At 40.5% G+C, this 18,692-nt stretch overlaps 1 long non-coding RNA gene across 3 annotated transcripts in view; it reads left to right on the top strand.

Moving 5' to 3' along the window:
* Nucleotides 1–18,692, top strand: part of LOC103349547 (uncharacterized) — a 569,252-nt gene that overhangs the window by 169,903 nt on the left and 380,657 nt on the right. The window lies entirely within an intron of this gene.

Raw genomic sequence — 18,692 nt, 5'->3', positions numbered from 1 at the left:
GAGTAACCTTTTCTAGCTGGCTATCATACTATCAGGTCACCATAATGCTAAACTGTAGGACATTTTAGCTGATCATTTCTGAAAAGTGCTTACTTTTGAAATAAAAAGCAAAGCAAAAAAAAAAATCAAGCAGCAATGCTGACTGAAAAAATATTTATATTTATATTAAAGCCCTCAGCTAGATTCTCAGACATCACTGCTTAAAATGCAGTCACCTGACAAAAACAGTTCTAATTATTACCCCCTTGGGCTAGCATTTTTCAGAGTGACTGGCTAAAATGCACTTCAGCTCATAATTTCTGTCTCTGACAGTAGAAGACATAACCTAGTTTCCTCTAATGCAAAGTCTCTAATCTAGAGGGCAAGACCCTGCTCCGTATAACACTGAAGGGGGAAAATGCAATTTGAGCACAAGGAAATTGCACACATAGTTTGATAGTTCGCCCACTCTCAGATTTTTTTTTTCCTCCTTGGGTTTAAATGTCTTGTTTTATTTTATACTAAATTATGACCTGGCTGAAACTGCTATGTTTTCTTTGTCGTAGTCTAGAAACCTTTTACTATAAAAGTGAAGGTTATACCATAGTCCTATACTTTCATTTTTTTCAGAGGGTGGGAATGTTCATATTTTGACAGTTCAGCAGCGAAAATATTAAAAGTTACAGTGCTTGCCACAGCAATATTTTTTCCCTTTGAATAATAGCTCTTTTGTCTTGGCAAATGGGGCATATATACTGCATTAGAAAAAGGTAATTAAATCGTTTTGGAACGACGAAAGTGCAGATTTCGGACTTAGACTAATCAGGAACAATTTCATTGTGGAATCTACGAATGCCCAAACTTTTATGATTGCTGGCAGAGGTGAATTAACCTCAAATTGTTCTGGTTCACTTCCCCAGTGGTGGCTGAGTAATATTGCCCTGAAACTGATAAGCCCGAGGGCAAAAGAAGTTTCAAGGAAGTGCGCAGAAGTCTTGGCCAGAATGCAGCTCTTGATGTCTGCGCCTAGGGGGTTTATTTCTGTGACTTGGAGGGACGATGCCTCCTTTCCTAGCTCCTTCTGCGGACAGCTGCTGCTCCCACACCCTCCTTGCAGCTGGGAGGGTGGTGGGGTGGCTGTGTGGGCATCGAAGGCCAGGGCGTCTCCTGCGTGAGCAAGCAGGTCATCAGCCAGCTCCCGGAGACTGCGCGAGTCACCTTCACGACTCGTGCATCTTCCATCATTTGTGTGAATACATCACGAGGCTCTGGTAGAAGGCACTAGGCTATGAAAGTGCCGTGTAGCCGGTGACTGAGAACAAAGGCCGCCTTCAGCTAGCAATGATTCACTACTGTGGTAAAGAACACTTTTTTTTTTCCCCTTCAAAATGACTTTAAATGCTATGGATTCAATGAATAGTCCCGCATATGCAGAAAAATAAAGTCAAAGTATGGCAAAAAGGATTTTTTTTAAAAAACGATTTTGCCAAATATTTATAAAACAATAATGCAAGATGTTTGACCATGTAACAGGACCAGCTTGTAATTCCAGAAGGATTGGTCCTCAACAATTATCAAGCCAGCACCAGCTCTTATCACCCTCAAATTTCTCAGCTTCCATCAGGAGAAATCACCATCCGATCAACTTCATCACTAAATATTGGGTGCCAGTTTGGGCAAAATTGGAGTGAATTATTTCCAAGTTGATATGACTATAATCTAACAGGTACTTTCCAATATCCTGTGTGGATCATTAACTTGTTTAAGTCAGTGGTTAATAAATTCCATGGTTCATCTCTACAAAATGGAAACACTTATCTTGTTTTTCAGTCAATAAATTATAAGCCCTGCATTTTTAGCATAGTTTTGATGATCTGTGATTATTTTCAAATTCACTGCATATGAGTGAACTGGACACCTTTTCATGTGAATATGGTGTGTAGCCCTTGCCCATATTCCCACTGGACAGGGGTCTTTTTATTTGTTAAACTCTTTCGTTAGTGGAGCACTAAACCTTTGAATATAATGTAAATTAAAAATATGTTATCTCAGAAAATTAAAGAAAGACAGAAAGAAGGAGAGAGGGATGGAGAGAGGGAGGGAAGTATTATTCTTAGACATGTATCTATGAACTACTTGGAATTTGTTTTCTGTTAACATCAGAGTTGATAAAAGTTGTGTTGTAGTAATTATTATGTATTTGCTGTGACCCTGAGAATCAAATATATTAATAAATACCTTAAAAATAAAAAAATTCCTAGTAAATTTGTTTTCATAATACCATGTATCATTTATGTCCTTGGGAGGCAAATAAGAATGATCCTGAGAATTATGGAGTTACTAATATTTGGCTAACCCTGGCTTGGTACTGAAGCAGTCCCGCCTCTCCCTACCCTAGCCCATTTAGGAAACTGGCCTAGTCTCCTCCAAGGTAGTGCTGAAAATGTGGAGAAGAGGTAGCCCAGATGTCCAGACAGTCATCCTAGCTGTGAATTCAGTAAAACTGTATTGGATAAGATTAAGGTAATTCGGTTGTTGGAGTATGGGAACATTTGACAACTTCTTCTAGATATTAAGAATAGTCTTACAAATGGGTTTATTTAATATTCTGTTTAAAAATTGTCAGTACTAGGTTTCTTTGGGGGGAAAATAAAAAAATTAATAAATAGTTGGTACTTTAAAATGTTTTTTATTTTAAATTTTGAATGCAAGAAACTGATTCACAGTGGAGAATAATTATACATTGAATACAGCATTCTGAAAGTATTTGGATATTAAACTTATCTTTATTAATATTATTTATGTCCATAAAATATATCAAATCCATTCTTGTTCTATTTTAACATCGTTGTGTTTTCTCTTGGGGAATTTCGAAAATAGTATGCCAAAAAGCTTGTTTCTAAGTGGTTTAGTCAGGCTTCTCTTTTATGAATTTAGTAGCTTCTAAACATTTCTGGGTTTGACTGCCTTATATGGTTAGAACAATTATGAAATATTTTTAGTAATACTGTGTCAACAAGGTCTTTGATATTTTTAAATATGCCTCTTTCACTGCTTGAAAGCACAAAATACAAAAGAATTGAGAAATCAAACTAAAATGGGTGTCTAATTCATTTGGTACTGGTTTTATACATACATTTTTGAGTGCTGATCCTATGATGGGCACTCGTTTTCAAAGCTACACTTGTAATATTTCATGTAATGCTAAAAGTTCAATACAGAGTAGTTATTAGGCTCATATTTTATAGGAAACTGAGGCACAGATAGAATGTAACTTGCTCAAAAGCACGTAGTTAGCTGGTAAAGTAGAAGAGCGGGTATAAAAACCTAGATAGCCTGATACTATGTTCTTTGCCCTTATATTTCACTTTATTGCCTTTCCACTAGTTAATATTGATTCAAAAGCCATGTTGGAATGTGAGACTTTATTTTTTTAAATGCTGGAGTGAAAAATTCAGCATTTAAATGAAATTTAAGTGAAAATAAAGATGGTTCGGTAAACTAATGCTCATGACGTCATCCCTCTGCCCTCCATCACTAACCTTGAAGCATGGTAGCTGTGGGGAATACATTGAGTCGTCATGAATAGGGCAGTAAGATATACCATTTGCTTGTGGGATGGCTAAATAAGAAGTCACAGAAGCAAATGACTCAACAGTTCCAGAGAAAATAGATAACCTCGTAGGTTTTTCTCTCACATGTTAGTGAGATTTCTATGCTAGAACAAGGGAACGTAATACATTTAGTTTAAAAAACTGACCTACTAATGTCAAGGATACTGTGATATGCAGGAATTATGCATTCAAGTAGATTTTTTGAGAAAGTAAAATCATGACTTTTTAAGGAAAATATTCACTGGGGTTTTGAATAATCTAAAAAATAATTCCTCTGATGAAAGTAATTTTGACGAAACTGACTAAAGATGTAATTCGAAGAACTGAGAGCCATGTGGATCATGAATTTTCCAGGAACAGTTCTATTTGACCTAAATGATATCCAGCGGCTTAACTTAAAGCATTGATGCAGTTTTTGACCTAACGGAGCGCTGTGGCCTCTCAGCTGGTGTTAGACAGGACTCCCTCTCTGAGGAGCCTTTATTTGCCAGAGTCAGGGTACAGACACAGCAGTCGCCCGGGGTATCGCTGGTCTACCTCTGATTTTCTACGACCAGAAACCTTGAAAGCAGAAAGGAGTGACAGTTTCTTCAGAATAGACTATTTCCATTTACAGGCTTTCATAAATGTCAGAAAGGTTATGGAGTGGCAAGTTTCATTTTGGTAATAATTTTTTTTGGTAATAACCTTGCTAAAACTTTTGTCAAAATTAGAAAACCTGTAACTACACTGTTTCTCATATTTGTTTTTTTAACAAAAGCAATTATCATTTTTCACTAGAATCTGTACAATAAAATCCCAATGAAATCCACGGATACAAATCTGCAGACTGAGAAAAAAAAAAAAAACACTTGCCTAAATGTTCTGTTCAGGAAAACCGCTTTCCCATAATTCTCGTTTTATGCCCTGTAGTGAATTTTCTCTTTGCTATCAAATTTCAGTAGTCATACTTGGGAATATATTTTCAACATATATGCATAACACACAAAACAGTGGTTTGAGTTTTTAATTAATAAAGATGGCTGAAGCCAGCAATTACTTTTTTTTCACTTATCATTTTCCTTTAATCTAGTACTACTTGTGCTTTCTGCTCACTTCTGTATAGACCACAGTAAACATGTGGAAGGCATTTTGTACGGCAAGTTTGTGTATTGCAATTTTTGAGAAATGCAAACATCCCTCTTAAATAAATGAAAACAGATTCCAGAAAGGGTGTGCTTCCAACACATTCCCCAAAGATCTGAGTGCCGCTGTGCACTCTTGCTCAATTTAAACAAACTCAACTTCAGTTAGTCTCCCCTCCCCTAATGGGCACCCCCACTGGGAACATTGTTAGGTTACCACCATGGACAAGGCCCCAGTACAGCTGGATATGTAAACAAGACCATAATCCGCATGAAAGAACTCTCAGAGTTTTGGCAGCACTCGCAGTGTTGTTAACATATTGTGCCAAAGCAATAGCAAAGCCATCATTTTTAAGTTTGTTCACGGATTTGTATTAATCAAGAAATTTTCCAGAAATTACTGCTAAATGAAGAACCTTCCAGAAAGTTGCCATTTGGCAAGAAGGCTTCCAGATGATTTTTTTTTTCTTATCTGCAACATATTCTTCCAAACAACTACAAATTTGTGGAAGCTCAGTTGAGACAGGGAACACATTGCTGCTGTGTTGGTGGAAGGAGGCTCCCTTTCGTTCACTCCCAGCTTCATCAAAGCCTGGCAAGGGCTAGGTCATTTTTTCTTGTTAAGGAGAAGGTAGTTGGGCCATCTAACTTGGCATTCCAGCGGTAAATATTAAGTATGATATTTGGGTCAGAAAATGATTATATTACAGTTCAGACCACAAAGTAAGCACTTAGGAAAAGACTTCTGGACTTTTCTTAAAATTTAGTTGTAGGCTTTGTTGGCATATTAGACAACTGATTCTCTCAAAGTCAAACTTTTTTTTGGATTTAAACTATTTTCAAAACTTACGTTGAAGCAAGCTTTCTGTGAATTATTGTGACCACCCTCTATGAATAAAGAAGGGGACATAAAGAGGGTATAATCAAGCAATTAGGGGTGGGTAGCGGGGTACACCTACAATTTTTGTTTTTCAACATTACGTCATTCCTTAAATATATTTATAGAAGTAGTTTTTTGTGTAAGTTCTATATGATTAAAAAAATCTTTGGTAATAGAAACTTTAAAAGCATACTAAATATTCAAAATGTGGGTAGGTGGAGGATTCAGCCTTGGAAAGGGCACAGGTGGGGCTCCAGAGTTGGTGACTGTGTAGATCTTTATGTTGGGAGCTGAGAATCCCTAGTGAGTGTTTCCTCCATTGACCGCGGGAAGTATGGGTTATGTCCGGATATCTGGGGCCGTCCACTAAAGCTGACTGAAGCCTGACCTTGCTAGAGTGACCCAAGCCACCGTACCACTGATTGGACAAGGCTATTTGGATGAGCTTCAAGTCCACCAGGAGTCAACTGCACACCAAAAGAAGTTACATACCTCAGGTTTTGATCGACTTTAATCACCGATCCATGTCTATGCTATCTTCTGGAAGACATTATTTTTATCATCACAAAAGAAACCCTTAAAAGTAATGATCAGTAGTGAATAAGCTCTTTCTCTAGCTGAAGATCACCTCTATGCCCCCAAACCAATCAGGAATGAGTACGTCTTTCTTTATTGCCTCCTATGGAGCATTGTTTAGAGCTCCAAAATCATCTTTGCCATCTGCCTTGTCTTAAAGTTACTCCTGTTCGTTCTTTCCCTTCCCCTTGAAAAACACAATGCTCATGATTGTTTCCCCAAGTCCTCAAAACAGCGCTTTGCGCATTGTAGATTTTGCACAAATGCTTAATTAACTGATTTGACAATGTTTATTATTTATTAAAAAATCCTTTTTCCAAACACGTAGCACTTTGGAAGTTATTTTTACTCACTGCAACTACCTATATTCTTTAAGGTTGATAACTGCCCTGAGTTGGCTTTACAGTCCCTGTAAGACTATTCTACTTTGGTAAAAAGAACAGAGAGGTAAAAATAATAACAGAACCAAAGCTTCAATGGTAAAGTTTGTAATTGCTCTTCAAGAAACAAAAAGGCCAGGTGAAGTCTTCATGGTCTTTTTGAGAGCTGGCAGCTTTCCACGAAGGACGCAGGCTTGAATTATTTCTGGGTCTCTGACTGCATTATTATTGTGGATTATCCTTGATTTTCATGTTTTGATTATTTTATTTTTAAAAATGTTATGGTTAACGTGTAATACTTGCATGTATTTTGGAGGCAGGAGTCCTGAGCAATATTTCAACATGTATGTACACTGTAAATTGACCACACTAGACAACTAACCTTTCCATTTACTCTACTTTTCTTTGTGTTTGGAGCCTGCCAGCTTATCTCTTCCAGTTTTTTGTACAGTTAATAATACATTGTTGCAAAAACAGTCACCCCATTGTGCTGCAGACCAGCAAAGCCACTACCTCCTTCTGTGCATTTTGGTACCCCTTATCTGACCTCCTACCATCTTTACCATCTTTCTGTCCCCACAGCCTTTAGTAATCACTATTTTAAGTTCAGATCAACTATTAGTATTTTTAATATCCATGTGTGAGAGAGAACAGGTGGTATTTGTCTAGCTTATTTCACTTAACATATTGAAACTCAGTTTCATCCATTTTGCTGAAATGTCAGAAATTCATTCTCTTTAGGGCTGAGTAATATTTCTTTCTTTCTTTTCTTTCTTTCTTTTTTTTTTTTTGACAGGCAGAGTGGACAGTGAGAGAGAGAGACAGAGAGAAAGGTCTTCCTTTTCTGTTGGTTCACCCTTCAATGGCTGCCGCGGCCGGTGCGCTGCGGCTGGTGCACTGCGCCGATCTGATGGCAGGAGCCAGGTGCTTCTCCTGATCTCCCATGGGGTGCAGGGCCCAAGCACTTGGGTCATCCTCCACTGCACTCCCTGGCCACAGCAGAGAGCTGGCCTGGAAGAGGGGCAAGCGGGACAGAATCCGGCACCCCGAATGGGCCTAGAACCCGGTGTGCCGGCGCCACAAGGCGGAGGATTAGCCTAGTGAGCCACGGCGCCGGCTGAGTAATATTTCATTATGTATGTATGCCACATTTGTCTCCATTCACCCATCATTGGACACTCAGCTGATTCCACATTCTGGCTACTTTGAATAGCGATGCAGTGAACATGGGAGTGCAGGTACCTCTTCCACATGCTGATGTCATTCCTTTTGGACGTTATGCTTGTTATGTGTTGGTGCTAGTAATTTTTTTTTGCTGTGCAGACAGTTGTTTGTTGAAGGAAAATGTGCTTCCTCTCTGTCTCTGAATTAATCCCTCTTTGAGTGATCTGTTGCCATAATTGAACTCATTCATCTAAATCCATAAGAAGCTCCTCCTAAGAGAACAGCCTTGTGTCTGCTAGTGGCAAACCTGTGATGCAGTGATTTATGTATGTATGTGTGGATGGATGGATGTATTCATTTATCTTTTCTACCATTCAGTGGCCAAATCATACTCCTCACATGGCCACAAAGGTTTAAATCATCCAGAATAAAATTTTACAAATATTTTAAAAATTTAGAAGGTGAAGTAAACCAGTACTTTGGAAGTTACCCTCTCTTATGTATCAACAAAGACTTTGTTTCAGCACAAAATCGATATGGTAAATACATTAAAATATTTATTTGAAGCACTAGAGTTAGTTATTTTTAAAGGAGTTATTTACTCACATGCTTGATGTTTATTATATTTCATTCTGGAACAGAAGCTACTGTAGATCAAGATGCATCCCAAGGGTAGAGTTAAAACCCTGGAAGGCAACTGTGATCTAAAGTTTATGGGGTGAGGATTCTCAGAGCCAGCAGATCTGAGGGAATGATGCTGTGTGTGTGTGTGGTGGCAACATAAAGGCTGTCATGTAGTGTCTCTATCACAAAGCCTTTAGGCTTATCCCAGCCATTTTTAGGTAATATCAATTGTTTACTAGAAAGAGAGAAAATAAATATTTCCCACAGTCAACCAAGGTTAAATTAAAGAATTTCTTTCCAGTAAACAACAGTTTGCAAAGTAGATTTGAAGGCCTCTTTTTTTTCTCATGTATTCAAAAAGCAAGAATGAGTCTGAGAAGCTGAAAACTCTGACACCAACTTGTCAATGAACAGTAGAGATAACAACTTCCTGTTTCAGATCCTTTTGACCACCTGGCATCCAGTTGTCCCCCCCACAGTTTTACTTAAAAATGCTCTTGAGGGTTTTGCTTTAAATGTGATAACCAAACAAGTATTTTTCTACCTACTGTAACCATAAAGACAAGTGCAAAAGATGACCACTTTCCGTGTTACAGAGTATGATGTATGGTGAAAGTTACAGGAGATTTCAGGAATCTAACAGAAATGTCAGATTCTAGAAGGAAATCAAATGGGTGATTGTGGTAAATAATTACGGATGGCATGAGGACATGTAAATAGGAAGAAGGGCTAGTTCTGGCTGACAACAGTTAGGACAACACACACACAAATACACACACACTGAAAGCTACCATCCCTTTAATCTGACCCATGGAAGAAATTGCTTCAGGCCAGGAGGGAGAAACCAGGGAACAGATGGATGGCCAACAGCACTAACAAGGTGACAGCTTAGCTTTGTCTAGGGAAGGAAAGACATCTAACTGCAGGAATTCATAAGAAGCTTGAATTGGTCATTGCTGTTATTTATTTTTTGATCCGCATGGTAGCTTGTAGTGTGATGTGGAAGCACAAAGTTTCTGATAAAACATCTCTGTAATCTCTATTCCAGCTAAATACCACGTTCATTTAAATTAATTAACTGATTAATTAATTAACGCATACTGTGTGCTGGGTACCGTATTTGGGCAAGAATTGGTGCAAACAGAGAAGGTTTCTACCTTTATGAGATCTGCAGACTCTGCCTTTACGTAGGGGAGCAAACAAACAATTATTGCATGTAATAATTATAAACTGGGCTAAATACTAGTTTTGTAATCTCTGATCTAATACTCATAGGCTATAAAGCAAATAGCTTTTTTGTAAAGATTTATTTATTTATTTGGGAGGTAGAGTTATAGACAGAGAGAGGGAGAGGCTGACAGAGAGGTCTTCCATCTGCTGATCCTCTCCCCAAATGGCCGCAATGGCCAGGACTGAGCCAATCTGAAGTCAGGAGCCAGGAGCTTCTTCCAGGTCCCCCATGCAGGCGCAGGGGCCCAAGCACTTGGGCCATCTTCCACTGCATTCCCAGGCCATAAGCAGAGAGCTGGATCAGAAGAGGAGCAGCTTGTACATAAACCGGTGCCTAAGCCTATTACATCACAGCGCCAGTCCCTAAAACAAACAAGTTTTGCAGTAAGTACTTAGTCTTGCAGTTAAGATATCAGTTAACTTGACTGTGATCCACATCAGAGTACCTGGGTTTCATGCCTAGCTCCTGCTGCTGATGCAAATTTCCTGCTAATGCAGGTCCTGGGAGGCAGCAATGATGGCTCAAGTAATTAGATTCTTATGACCAATGGGAGACCTGGATTGAGTTCCTGCTTCCTGGCTTTGGCCTGGCCCAGACATAGCCATTGCAGACATGAGAGGAGTAAATTTCTTTGTCTATCTGTGTCTGCCTGTTAAATAAAAAAGTAAAGTGAAAGAAAACAAGTCATGCTTATGAGTGTGAAGTTCTCTTGCTCTCCATTTATTAATGTCTAACACTTATTTGTTCATTGTGAGCACCATGTTACAATTCTTTATGCATTTTCTTATTTATTTCTTACAGTTTTAAAGGTGTATACTAGTGTACATTCAGTATTATGTGCAGTACAGTTAAGTAAGAGTTTCAAGGACAACTGACGTTTAGTGTGGGAACTAGATTCAAACAAAAGGCTTAGTCTATAGAGCTTTCGCTCTTAGCAACTTTGTTGCCCCAGCTCTCTGGGAGGACAAGACCTAGGACTGGATGCTAATGTTTTTAATTAGTGGACACTTTGTCATGTGTATCTAAACCTTTGAGCGTGCATGAGGAAGCAATCAAGGGAAGAGAATTTCTGCTCCCAGGGTCATCCTTACAGTGCTACTTCTCTCACTGCACAGCTGGGTTGTTGAATGTTGCTATTGAAAATCACAAAACTATTCTGCCTGGATCTATACAGAGTCTTGCTTTCTAATTTTATGTCTGCTCACAATTCTTTTGCTGACTCCCTATCCCGCTTCCTACAGCAGCTTTTCCACCCTCTCCTCCACCTCAGCAAAAGTCTGTACTTGCAATCTGACTGAGATTAATGCTTGGCAGGGTGCAACGCTGGAGGAATGCTCTTCCTGGTCTCTTTGCTTCCATGGTTCTTGGGAGGCAACAGCATCAGATCAACCCTTTCGGTTTCCCCTGTCCCTTCCTACTCTCATTTAGCTGATTGTTAGTCCTGGTAGAATCTGACATCTGTAGGTCCACATTCTTACATTGGGGGAATTTGGCTGGTTCAGTTCACTGTTTGCTTTGCTTGCTCTACTTCTGAGTTCCAGAGTAGCCTGTTCTCATAGTCAATATACTATCTTTTCTCCTTCATGTGACAATTTACTAGACAGACTTAGCCCAGAATACCACCTGTTTATTCTGCATATAGCAACATGGTTGATACACGCAGTTATGGCATTTACTCCGTGGCACTTCTTAGTCTTAGCTCCAAGATGTCTAAGATCATTTCAGCCCTAAAGATGCTACCTCTTGATTGAAAAATTATGGCCAATAACTGTAAAATAAGGCCCATAACTATAAAAATGTAGTTAAGTATGTTTCTAAGAGTAATCTAAGCAACAGTGGAATTCCACAAGAATAAGAGGTCACTTTCAATGGAGGTGACCAGAAGGAGAGGTCATTCTCAACAGGATGATCAAGAAAACATTGTGAGTTCTCTACAATCTGAATATTCCAAGTGTTTTTTTTTTTTTATCTGGTACTCCCCTCTCCTCCATGAGAACAGGAAATAATATCTTCTGTGTTTCAATGAATCCTCACGGTAGTGCTCATTTCTGGTTTGTAGACACAGGGCCACCTATAGACGCAAAGTTCTGAGAGGTTGAATAATTTATTCAAAGTAAGATAGTGACTGCTAGAAAAGGAAAATTCAAGTTTGTCTGTTTTGATGTCCATATTTTTTTCTTAAAAGTAGACCTCTTTGGTGCCAGTGATATGATGTAGAAGGTTAAACCTCCATATGGGTGCTGGTTGGATTCGCAGCTGCTCACTTCTGATCCAGCTCTCTGTTAATGCTCCCAGAAAAGTGGCAGAAGATGGCCTATCTCCTTGACCCTTGTGCCTGGCTTTGGCCTGGCCCAGCCCCAGCTGTTGCAGCCATCTGGGGAATGAACCAGCAGATAGAAGATTTCTGTCTCTCTGTATCTCTGCATTTCAAACAAATAAATAAATCTTTATTAAAAAAAGAGACCACTTTGCAAACAGTTTGGGTTTGGATAGGAAGACTGAGATTGAGAAGGTGAGGGTTTGTGCCTTGGATCTACCATTTTCTGGATGTGTGATCTTGGACAGATCACTGCTCTAATCTTCAGGTTCTTCCTTGGAGAGTGAGGGTGAGAGAGAGAGAGAGAGAGAGAGAATTCGTTCTGACTTTGTCAACTCTAGAGAAATTAAAATGAAATAGAGTACCTATTTGCTAGTGTTCTCAAACTTTATTTCAGCTGAGGACCAGGTAAATGACCACACACTCTTTCAACAGTGTGAACGGAGATTGGACTCCCTGGAACTACACTGTGAGATGAAGGTTTGCATGCCCAGATTTTACTGGAGGGTGATCCTGGGAGACAGTCTCTAAAGAAGCAGTGCAGTCATGGGCTGAACAAGAAGCTGAAGAGCAGTGCCAGTGCAAGGGAGGCCTTGACCAGTGGATCTCAGCAGGAGCTTTGAGATTGGGTGCTTCTTCTGAGTTGACTCAATTGAGACAAAGGAGCTTGCACCTTTATTTCCCTGAACAAACTAATTATTGACTGTGGGGTGCCCTCTTGGAGGGGCTGTAACCTTGGGCAGGGTGGTTCATTGGAGCTGATTCTCAGTGCAGAGTGTGGCAGTTGGGTTTGTTACTTGCAGCTGCTCAGAATGGGTGTGTCTGCCTGAAGAGGAGTTCTGGGTGCATCCCCACAGGGCCCACTACAGAACCCTAAGTGCCACCACCTCCATCACGCTCTTGCTCAGCGCTTGCTTGTGCTTCTGAATCCTTTTAATGTTGGAATATATACCATTCATTGGCATTTTCCTCCCCACGTACATTGTGACTGCAGGGCTATGTCTTCTGTCTTTGAGTTTTCTATGCCAAGGAGAGTAGTGACTGTAGGCTGGAGCAATTCAATTGATGTTTGATACTGTGATGTCAATGGTGATGTTGAGACATCAGCTACACCACTGCGAACTCAGGAGTCTGTTGAGGAAAATAAGGCATGATTCATGTTATTTGTCAAAGGCAAGATTATAGAATAAAAACTAAGAGATGTTTAAGAATTACTATAATGAGTGAAGTAACTTGTCTACAAATATATGGTGAGCCTATTTTGTAGAATGGTTGGGTGAATGAATGAATCAGAGTACAATGAAGGGCCAAAGCTATCTCTGATTCCAAGAGTAACTCAGCACAGCCTTGAAAGGAACCATGTGGGACTGCAGGCTGGGAAGTCAAGACTTCTGCACAAATATATTGGTCTTGAACAGGGGCCATGAAGTAGAGGAGGCATAGAAATTAGAGGAAGATTGCAGGAGAATGCAGTGTGGTTGGTAAGGGAATTTTTTCTGGCAGGAAACTCTATGACAATAGGGTTTCTAATCATAGGAGCATGTGAGCACACTTGCTTGCTTGGAGTAAAATGTGCGTGTAAGGTGAATTGGCAGGACCCATGGCTCAAGAGAGGCTTGCAATAGATTATGCAGAGCTAGAGGAGTTGGGGGCACTGAATCATGATGATTCCCTGAGTTGGGAAGTGAACATGGGAAAATGAATTATGAAAAATACAGTGTTCAGGAGTGGGCACATGACACATTGGCCACTTGAGACACCCACAGCCCATATCAGAGTGCTTGGTTCACATCCCAGGTCCTCTGTTTCTGGTCCAACTTCCTGCTAATGTATACCCTAAGAGACCGTGGATGATGGTTCAAGTACTAGGATTCCTGTTACCTACCTGGAAGACACAGACTTCAGCCTGGTCCAGCCCTGGCTGTTGCAGGCATTTGTTGAGTGAACCAAGAGATGGGTGATCTTTCTTCATCTGTCCTTCCATCTCCTTGTCTTTCAAATAAAATAAAATATTTAAAGAAAATGCAGTGCTCAGAGTGGATGAGAGGAACAATCAACTTAGAGGCACAGAGATCAGACAAGAAATTGCAGCAGCGTTTAAATAAGCACTGATGGGAAGCTGGAGCAAGGAGATCAAGGCAAGAACTGGATTCAGGCACTGTGATGTGAGATGAGGGTGTCTTAACTGCTAGGCTAAATGCTTGCTCCTTGGACACTTTTGAAAATAAAGCTTTTCATTCTGGGAGACTTGTAGATTCACATGCCCTTGTAAGAAACAAGAAACAGGCCGGCACCGTGGCTCACTAGGCTAATCCTCCACCTGCGGTGCCAGCACACGGGGTTCTAGTCCCGGTCGGGGCACCGGATTCTGTCCCGGTCGCCCCTCTTCCAGGCCAGCTCTCTGCTGTGGCCAGGGAGTGCAGTGGAGGATGGCCCAAGTCCTTGGGCCCTGCACCCCATGGGAGACCAGGAGAAGCACCTGGCTCCTGGCTTCGGATCAGCGCGGTGCTCCGGCCGCAACGCGCTGGCCACGGTGGCCATTGGAGGGTGAACCAACAGCAAAGGAAGAACTTTCTCTCTTTCTCTCTCTCTCACTGTCCACTCTGCCTGTCAAAAAAAAAAAAAAAAAAAAAAAAAAAAAGAAACAAGAAACAATACAGAGAGTTCCTGTGTACTCATTATCACTTCTCTAATGGTCACAATTGCAAACCTGCAAACCTATAGCATAATATCATTGCTAAGATACGACATTGGTATGGTCAAGATACAGAATATTTTCTTCACCACAAGGATACTAAGTGTTTTCTCCATAGTACACTGACTTGACTTCTGCTCCCTGCCTGCTCTTTATTTCTGCATTACATGATATTGATATGCTGGGGTTTTGTTGTTTTTATTTTTTATCTCAAGGGATTTTCTAACTTCCCCTTTAATTTCTTCTTTGACCTTCTGGCTTTTCAAGAGAGTGTTGTTTAACTAACATGTATGTGTGAGTTTTCTTGTTTTCCTTGTGCTGTGGATTGATAGTTTCATTCCGCCGTGTTTAGTAAAGGTACTTGGTATAATTTCAGTCTTCTTAAATTCATTAAGACTTGTTTTATGACCTAACGTGTGATTTACTCTGGAAACCATTCTATGTGCCCTTGAGAAGAATGTATGTTTTGCTGTTATTGGTGAGGTATTCTGTTTTTGTCTCTCAGGTCCATTCGTCTGTAGTATTGTAAAAGTCCTTTGTTTTGTTATTGGCATTTTGTCTGAATTTTTTCTTGATTACTGAAATTAGGATTTAGAAGTCTCCTCCTTATTGCATTGTTATCCTTTTCTTCACTCAGTTCTTCAATGTGTGCTTTCAAATATTTTGATGTTCTGATATTGGGTGCATAAATCATTGTAACTGTTGTGTCACTGGTGAATTGATCCTTTCATTAGATGTTCCTTTGTGTCTTAAAGTTTGTTTTGTCTGTATATGTATAGCCACCTCTGCTCCCCTTTAGTTATTATTTCCATGAGATATCTTTTTCCATCTCTTCACTGTCGGTCTATGCATGTCCTTCAATTTAAAGTAGTTTTCTTGCAGAGACCATATGGTCATTTCAAAATATCCGTTCATTTGTCTTTGTCTTCTGGTTGGGGAATTTAATCCATTTACATTTGAGTTATTTATAGGGAAGAATTTATTATTGCTGTTTTATTAAATGATTTTTGCTAGTGCTATAGTTCTTTTTTGTCCTTTCCTTTTCACTTTCTTCCTATGTATTTTTAATATTTTTTATTAATATACTTTGTTTTGCTCTTTTTCTTTTGTTTAACTCCCATAGTAATTTTCCCTAGGGTTGTCATGAGGCTTACATAAAATGCCCGACAACAGTGTATCTTAAGCTGGTAAAAAGTTTAATTGCAAATCAAAACTCAACACCTCTACTTCTTCCTCACTCCACATTTTGTATTATTATTGTAATAATTTACATCTATTAATATATGTATACATTAACATGTCTTTTGCTTGTAGTTATTTTTTACTGTGATTGAAAGTGATTTGTTTGCAACCACACAAGCATTACAATCTTCTGTATTAATATATTTAACTTTTTTTTTTGACAGGCAGAGTGGACAGTGAGAGAGAGAGACAGAGAGAGAAAGGTCTTCCTTTGCCGTTGGTTCACCCTCCAATGGCCGCCGCAGTTGGCGCACTGCAGCCGGCGCACTGAGGCCGGCGCATCACACTGATCTGAAGGTGGGAGCCGGGTGCTTCTCCTGGTCTCCCATGAGGTGCAGGACCCAAGCATTTGGGCCATCCTCCACTGCACTCCCAGGCCGCAGCAGAGAGCTGACCTAGAAGAGGGGCAACCGGGACAGAATCCGGCGCCCCTGCCGGGACTAGAACCCGCTGTGCCGGTGCCGCAGGCGGAGGATTAGCCTATTGAGCCGTGGTGCCGGCCCAATATATTTAACTTTATCAATGAGTTTTGAGCTGTTTTCCCTATCATGATGATGTTTAACATCCTTGCATTCCAAGCTGAAGAATGCCTTTTAACATTTGTTATAAAGCATGTTTAACAGTTATGAAACACCTTGACTTAGATTTTTCTGGGAAAGATTTTATCTCCCCTTCATTTTTCAGGTATAGTATTCTTGGTTAACATTTTTTTTTTTTTAATTTTCAGCACTTTGAGTGTATTATCCCACTTGTTTCTGGCCTACAAGGTTTCTACAGAGAAATATGCTGTTGGTTTTATGGGAGTTTCCCTGTTTGTGACAAATTGCCTTTCTCTTTTTGATTTCATAACTCTTTGTCCCTCACTTTTAACAATTGGATTATAATGTATCTCAGCATGTATTTCTATCAGTTCTTATTAGGGTCTGTTAGGTTTCTTGGATCCAAATGTCTGTTTCTTTCTACAGATTTGGGAAATTTTCATCCATTATTTCTTTCAATAAACTTTCTAGCACTTTCTCTGTTTCTCCTTTTATTTCCATAATCTATAACTTGTCCACTTGATGGTGTCCCACAAGCCCCTTAAACTTTTTTCATTCTTTTTAGTAACATTTTATTTTTTCTCTTCAGATCGAACAATTCCCTTTGATCTGTCTTTGAATTTACTGATCCTTTCTTCTGTGTAATCTAGTATGCTATTGAATTTCTATACCGAAATTTTCAATTCAGTTACTGCATTCTTCAACTCCATGGTTATTAAAACTTATTTATTTTTGTTTATATGAAAGGCAGTGGGGCGGGGAGAGAAAGAGAGATGGAATCCATGAGCTGGTTCACTATCCAAATGTCTGCAAGAGCTGGGGCAAGGCCAGTGTGAATTCAAGAGCCAGGAACTCCATCTGTCTCCCACACAGGAGGCAAGGACTCTGTGGGGAGCAACTCGGACTAGACTAAGTTACTGGAATTAAGACTTATTCTATGCATCTGCTCTCCCACAATATGGCGCTGGGAGAGGATTAAACAACTTTTACACAGCTGCCTCCAGTTCGACCAGTAACCTGCAGGAGCTGATCCTGCTCCTGATTGGAGGAGAGCAGCGTGCTTGGCGTGTGGGTAGCAGAGTTGGGATTGGTGGAAGAGGACTATAAAGGAGGAGAGGGACAACATGCACCAGGAATACCTGAGGAATATCTGAGCAGCCCCCGAGAGAGCTGGCCGGCCGGCCGGCGGTGTGCCTCTCCCCCGCGGAAGTGGGGAAAGTGGCAGGGGGGCCCGCCCCTCCACGGAGGTGGAGGGATGGCAGCCAACCCGGGAAGAACCAGCAGCAAACCCGGGGAGGGCCGAGCAGACAAAAGAACAGTGCAGGGTCCTGTGTCGTTCCTCTGCGAAGAGGGGGAGCGACAGACTCAGTAGTTGAGGTATCATCTGCTGCCTCCCAGAGTGCATGTTAACAGGAAGCTGGGTATGAATTGGAGGTGGGACTTCAACTCAGGTGTGTGCACTTCCAAGGTGATGAGTTAAACCATTGGATCACAATGCTTGCCTCAGCTCTATGATTTTCATCAGATACTTTGAAATATTTCCTTTTTGTTGAAATTCTCACCTGATTCATATTTGACCTCATTCTGATTTGGGCGAGCAACTTTATGATAGTTGTTTAGAATTCTGTGTCATGAATTTTGAACATAGTTATTTTTCTATAAGATTGAGTTGGCATGTGTGGATTAGAGAAAGAAGCCTCATTTCCCAGTCTTCACTGACTGGGTTTGTATAGAAGACTCCCACCACTCAGGCTGGCCAGAGAGTCTGTGTGCCTTCTTAAACCTTCATGTTGGTCCAACCTGCTTTCTATTTTTTTATTTGTGTGTTTGCAGCCCCCAGGTGTCTAGGATACATGCCGGGTCCCGTAGTACATTGGCAAAGGCAAGACAGATGTTAGTTCTTTTGCCAGCCCTTGGAAAAATGGGGGCATTATTTGTGCAGATCAACTCTTTTACTCCTTGAGTAGAATCTGGACATTGTGGTTTTGTCTGCTTGCTCTGTGCTGAGCTGGGGTCGAGACGAGCTCTAGTGACTGCCTGCCCAAGCAGCAATCTGGTTTCTACCTGGCAGCTGGATTGTGCTGATGTTGATCTAATACAGGCAAGACAGAAGTCAGTCCCTTAGGTGGCCTCCATAGAAGTTGGGTACTGGACATGCATATCACTTTCGATCTCTTCAGAGAAACTGGGTGCTGGTGGGCCTGGTGCTCCTGCGTGGTGCTATGCCGTGAGCAGGGATTACGTAATAACGGCCACATCTTCCTACTGGTACTGATGAGTCCAGTTTCACATTGTTCTGGATATAGACACCTTTCTATCAGCTTCTG

Source organism: Oryctolagus cuniculus, chromosome 14 (assembly GCF_964237555.1).
Source record: "Oryctolagus cuniculus chromosome 14, mOryCun1.1, whole genome shotgun sequence".
Classification (NCBI taxonomy): Eukaryota; Metazoa; Chordata; class Mammalia; order Lagomorpha; family Leporidae; genus Oryctolagus; species Oryctolagus cuniculus.
This window is presented reverse-complemented; position numbering and strand designations above follow the sequence as displayed.